Source organism: Gadus macrocephalus, chromosome 17 (genome assembly GCF_031168955.1).
Source record: "Gadus macrocephalus chromosome 17, ASM3116895v1".
In the NCBI taxonomy this organism is placed as follows: Eukaryota; Metazoa; Chordata; class Actinopteri; order Gadiformes; family Gadidae; genus Gadus; species Gadus macrocephalus.
In genome coordinates this window covers 6,218,162-6,224,617 of record NC_082398.1, presented here as the reverse complement: position 1 = coordinate 6,224,617, position 6,456 = coordinate 6,218,162, and the positions used below count along the sequence as shown (strand labels likewise).

The window sequence follows — 6,456 nt, the reverse complement described above, 5'->3', positions numbered from 1 at the left end:
CTTTTGTTCTACTGTGACTAATGTCTCTTCAGTGGGCGGGGGGTTGGAGGGGGGGGGGGCTCTTAAGAATTAGATGCTCCCCAGACGAGAGGACCTAATGTATGTCCATGAGAGATGCCACTATTGCAATGACCTCATGCAATTTACAGCGAATCAGGGTTTAAAAGGTCTCTCTCTCAATAAAGAGAAAAAAAGGAATGGATCCGTTGCTAAGGGCGACGCCATTAACTCTCCTCGCACCACCGTCCCCATGGCGACACAGGAGGATGATTGAGTGAGGATAACCTGACAAGCAAATCGGCTCACACGTGCAAACACACAGACCTTCAAACGCACACACATACTTTTTGGTTGATATCTAAGCTAATGAATGAAAAGAAACCATTCATCATTGGAGCGTAGAAAAGCTTAATTGCATCGTTTTTAATGGATACAATATGTACATCCAGTTTGTAGTCAATGTCACCATTATCATAATGCAGGAAATCTCACCTTTACAACTATACAGTATTCCCATTGTTGTCAGTACAAAAGAAAAGGTTAAAAATCATAATAATCATAATAGTCAGAATAATAACAACACCCATACCAGCAAAAGTACCGTCTCATCCCCGTCACCGTGACTCCGCAGTCTCCTAAAATTCAATTGGTAAAAGGAAACGAGAAGTGAAACCTTCACAAAAGCCCCCTAGCACAACCGCCCTAGACGGCCGGCCCCTGCACGACATACTGGTGATCAGGGTCCTCTTGACTGCACACGGCTCACTGCGCTGACGGCCCTGCTCGCAGGCTGGGGGAGGGGGCCCCTTAATGGACGACTCGACCAGCTCCCTCTATTTGGCGAGTTACCATGAACGTCCGAGCCCTCAGACCTGTAGGGTCTGAGGGCTCGGACCCCCCCCGGCTCTCTCTCTGTACAGACCACCATGTCTTGAGTATCCCAGAGGGGGCCCTAGGCACTGTTTGCTCAGTGGCCTACTTTCTATGTTCCCGATCCACCCAACCCCCGAACCCCACCCAGTTAGCATTTGGCTAGCATTTGGCTAGCTAGTTCTATAACTAGTCGGCTCGGTTGGGATTGCTGTAGAGACGGTGCTAGCATAGCCACAGCTACACCCTCAGCTGCTACCAAGCCGGGGTGGCCTGTTGTCCAGCGACTGTGTGTTCAGGCAGACATGAAAGACGGCGAAAGATTACTGCGTATTACTCCGAAACAGAGTTGGGCTAACCAGAGATCAGCTATCAACTTGGTCAATAAATAGGACTGCCTGGTAGTCAGCTACGGGTTGTGTTTTGTTGAGAAACATTATCACTGCGCAACCTGCCTGAAATATGTACGATATTTGAAAATCCCTCACTTCTGTTACAAAAGGATCCCAAAAATATCCCCCAGATTGTATTTACAGTAAAATACACTGTACAACTTTACATTTACTGAAGTTCAGATTCTCTCCAAGAATATTAAGCTACAAGACAAGGCCAAGCTGTGATTTCTGTGTTTTACTCAGATTTTACATTGTACAAGCAGTTGCGCTGGTACGGGGCCAGTGCCCAGTCACATCGACGCCAAACCCAGACGCCTTTTTAACAAAGACCAAAAGGCCATCTGCAGCTATTCAAGAAATCTTCTGTACTCTTTCATGTCTGCTTGAATATGCATCTCTAGAACAATCCACCATCCCAACTCTTTTCTCTCATAATGTCCCAATTGTATCACCTGTACAAATATGCAGAGGATCCTCTGTATATTTTAAAGTAAAAGTTAATTCTTAAGTAAAAAAATCACCAACAAACCAATAGTACCCCAAAAAAACAAAATACAGAATCATAGTACATTCAATCACCTAGTCTGACTTTTGCTTTGCGAGTGGTGCTGCCATGCCGACATGTCTGGCCCACGGACCATAAGTACCTCAGTACAGTGTAAGGGATAGAAAGTTAAATGCAGCATTTTCGATTTTTCCGTTTTTTTTTCCCGTGAACCCTATAATGAATGTTTAGCCTCATCTTGTTATCTTTCGGTGTTTTTGATAGTTTTTCTCGTTCTTCGTCTTCGTTTGTATTTATTGCTTGATCAGATGGCACGTGGAGGGCATGGGTTATCGTATCCCCCCCCCCCTTAAGAATACCGTTGTTGTGAGTTTCAGGATCAGTTCATATGAAACAATGCAGCAATGTTAAGAGCAATAGAAACTTTGCGTTATTTGGCAAATGTGACCTCCAAAAACGACCCATGAACAATCCGCCTTCCTGGTGGTGATACGTTGTAGATATAGATGCTTACAATGCATATAACTTGATATACATTAAGGGGTGGGGATGGGTGAGAGAACAATTTTTGAAAAATATATTATTAGAAATGAAAATCTGAAAAAAAATAGAAAAGGAAAATGCTTTCTTTGATAGCTAAATAAGACACAGTTGTGCTAGAAGTGCTTTGTGTCTGAGTCTGCTCCCGGGACCTCTGGTATCAGTCCAGTCCATCAGTATGGTCCACAGTGAAGTGACAAGACGCATGGAGAGAGGAAGAGACAGAGAGAGAGGGGGTCCACACTATCAAGTTCAGGATCCCCTCAGTTTCAACCCAGCAACTCCCCTTTTCTCTCTCTCTGTCTCTAAGTCTCTCTACTCTCTCGTAAGTGGCACGTTCTTTCCACCCTCTCCACCCCCATACGTTCCTTGTAAGATGGAACATTCCGGTGACGAGAGACATCTTTCATCTTTCCATGTAAAAGGAGGGGAATGTCCACAGCGGAAGAGTTGGGATACCCCACAGAGATCATAGTTGGCGGTAAATCATACATGAACAGGAGGGAGATATTTACAACCGTACAAGACAACCTGAACAATTCACCTTGATCTATGTTTGTCACGCACTGATGAAACTAAGACGCAGACTTATTTGTCATGAAAACAATAAAAGGCTGGACACTGGAGAGATACGCGGGAAAGATTCAACATGTCATCTTGCTAAAACCCTTAACGTTGGCAGTATACATTCATGCCCATGAGTGCATAGTCCATGGCTGTCGTGATTAGACACACAACTCTAACCCTAGATGCATCCATCACACCCATAAGAACAACACAACATTTCTGTCTTTTTCGTCGACCCACACTGCCCTACCTCCTGATAATATACAAGGATATGTTCTGTGTTCCTGGTTGGTTGCCGAGACCAAATGCTGGCTAAGGACTTTAAAGTCGCAATGTGTAACATTTCTAGCTAGCTCGTAGCTTACCTGGACAAATCTGTAGTCAATGCTGATGAATATTGATTTCAATAGTGTTGTGATAAAATCACATCCCATAATAAGATACATTTTACAAATAAAAAAGGCTGACCAGCCCCTGCCTCTCTCTTTGTTAACAATAATTGTACTTTCAATACGCCCAAAACTACTTTTGCGTCACACAGTTCACTGTCAGTTAGAGTGGTCAGAACACTGTTATTGAGGTTTTTTAATTCTGAAAGTCTTCCACCTACTTACTGGAAGGGACTCAATCTTGCACATTGCGACTTTAAATACTAGACATCGTCATCATCATCATCATCATCATCATCATCATCATCATCGTTCTGCTCAATAGCAAAAGAAACGTTCAAATACTGAAGCAAACTTGCACATTTTCAACCTTTATGTTTCATCTATGGAAAATGAGATTGAGCAACATGGTATATTCTGAAAATACATGAAGGACAAGGCAACATCATTTGGCTGTTTCTAATTCTGCGTTTTCGTAAGACAAAGACACCAATTTCCCATTGACTTCTTTAGTCTTTATACCTCGTTCAAACCAACCAAAGTTCGGAAATTAAATTCACAGAAGAAAAAAAAAAATACATACAAGTAAAAAGCAGTGATATTGTTTCGGGATTGTACGTTAGCAGAAATGAAAGATAAAAAAGGAATGGTATCTCTCTGAATTCACTCACTAAAAATGACATCCGTGTGTAGTTCTACATTCTCGTAATATATTACTGGAGAGACTGCAGGGGGCCACAGCAACACAAAACATTGCCATGACAACACACCTTCAGCTCCATGTCCCTGTGTCATAGTGTTCAAACCAACCTCCACCCCGCCGTTTACCTTCGATACACCCTTTCAAAAGATGCCTACGGGACAACATCTAAGATCTTGCTTGGCAAAGAATAATCCTACATGGCTCATCATGGATGTCTATGACGTCATTTGAAACGATGCACATTCGTACACAGCACTCTTAACACACTCACGCACACACACACACACGCACACACACACACACACACACACACACGCACACACACACACACACACAAAGTACCATTTGCATCATCCTGGGGCAAAAAGTGAGCGAAAACAAAACAAACGTGATGGGGGTGTTGGGGGGAATGGCTCAGATTGAACAGACTGATTTATTAGATCTCCCTAGATCTGTGTACGTTGTTTTATCTTAGAGGTCTGACCCCTCTCCCAGTGCCAGCAGTAAAAGGTCTTGAACCTGTAGTGCGTATCTTAAAGGGTGCTTGTGTCTCGCTTCGGGCACTCCCCAGTACGGTTCACTACGATGGAGGAGTATCATATAGGGTGAGGTAATGAATCCACAAGACTCTTTTTGATTACTTAGTTGTTAGGAAGTTAAACATGGCCTTTTTCTGTATATGTGCACCCAGTCAAATTATGAACACCTTTTATCAGATTGGTGGACATGTGTAGCAAACAGTTAGAATTGACATTTTCCTTTCTGTTTCGGAAATGATTGAATCTCAAGTTGAATCTCAAGTTTGGATCGTTTTGACCAGATAACACTTTAAAGTACTTTGGTTCAGGCATTCCTCAGGTCACTTGTGTTTTGACAGGAAAGCACAAAGACTTTATGAATCAGACCTCGTGGAGTGAATTAGGATTGTTCGTCTCAAATGTTTGGTGCATCTCCTGCGATTGTAGTGAATAAACTTTCGGGCACAAATTTTGATTCTTAAAAACATTTCCGGATTGTGTCTTTGTTATTCGAGAGATATCTCAACGAACAACATAAATTAACTCATGTAATCAGATGGGGAAGGGAGTTAAGGACCAATTCATCCATGTTAAAAGAGACCCACCAAAAAGGACTAGTGTGTAAGTACCCTACTCCTCATCCCAATCTCCTCAGCGAAAAGGTTTTTCCATGCCAGTCAAGTTCAAGTAGATCTAAACCATGCAGTTTGGACTTCATACCCATGTGACCCTTACGTTGTTGTCAGCGTTTATCAGAGTTTGTCGTCGCCTACACTTCCTCAGCCATGCCTTACCAAGTGGCAGGTGTACATTTGCCACCCTGGTCTCTTCATTCAAGAGGAACACTGACCTATGAACATGAACCCAATGTAATTCAAAGGACGGTCCTTTGATCATTCCGCGGTTTCCAACGTATGCCGTGTGCTCCTAAGAGTGTCACTAAAAGTTATATTTGCATTCAAAGACACATTTCATGCAGAAGGTATCTTATTTTTTTCTTTATCAAAGAAAGAAATACACACATTTCTTTTACATGTTCATCTAAAAAGAATGGTATTTTTTCTTTTTCCAGTTATATATATATATATATATCTATATTTATATCAGGTAGATTTTTTTTGTTCTTTTAAATCTAAACTTTTTTTTTCCCAGGGCAGGCACCGTACACACACAGGGTACAGAGGCATGTACACACACAGGGTACAGAGGCACCGTACACACACAGGGTACAGAGGCATGCCACACTTGCATTGGTTTGCATTCTACAGTTGGTTGGCTGGCAGGCATGATGTCATCCGGGCAGTGCAGCAGGATGAGAGACACACACACACACACACACACACACACACACACACACACACACACACACACACACACACACACACACACACACACACACACACACACACACACACACAACCACACACACAACCTCACACACAAATTCCCTTCCTGTAGCACGTCTATGTTTCTACCTTACACCGACACACATACAAAGACCACACGTATGCAGATACACATCCACTAGTCACACACACACACAAATCCATGCACTGTCCTTCAGTCTGCGCGCTAGCCACCCTTGCAGAAGGGAGACTGCCTCGATGACATTGAGGATCGGGGTTTGGGGGTTGGGGGGGGGAGGGGAGGGGGTGTCCAACAAGCTTCTAATGGAATAATAAAAGCAGCACGGGCAAGGCTCTGTGATGCATGCAGACAGATGGACTGGGAGTAGGGGGAGGGGGGGGGGCGGTGGCCGGTGGCAGAAGGGTCAAAGGTCAAACTGGTATGTTGGGAATGCTTCTAAAGAAAAGATGTAGGGGCTGAGGGAGAGGGCGGGGCCGGGGTCCAGCCCAAAGGGTGGGGGAGGGTGGAGGATGTTGTGAGGTCCATGATGTCAATGTTGGTATTCTTCTTTTTTTTTTGGGTGGGGGTGTGTGGGGGTAGAGTTTTTTTTTCTATCTTTTGT

The 6,456-nt window shown here is 43.5% G+C and overlaps 1 long non-coding RNA gene across 1 annotated transcript; it reads right to left on the bottom strand.

Moving 5' to 3' along the window:
- Positions 1 to 391: 391 nt before the first annotated feature.
- On the bottom strand, positions 392 to 5,670 carry LOC132445677 (uncharacterized). Its single transcript, XR_009522682.1, has 2 exons — positions 4,263 to 5,670; positions 392 to 4,226 (listed from the first exon to the last, which is right to left on the bottom strand). It is a non-coding gene; the product is annotated as an uncharacterized LOC132445677 (long non-coding RNA).
- Positions 5,671 to 6,456: the final 786 nt, after the last annotated feature.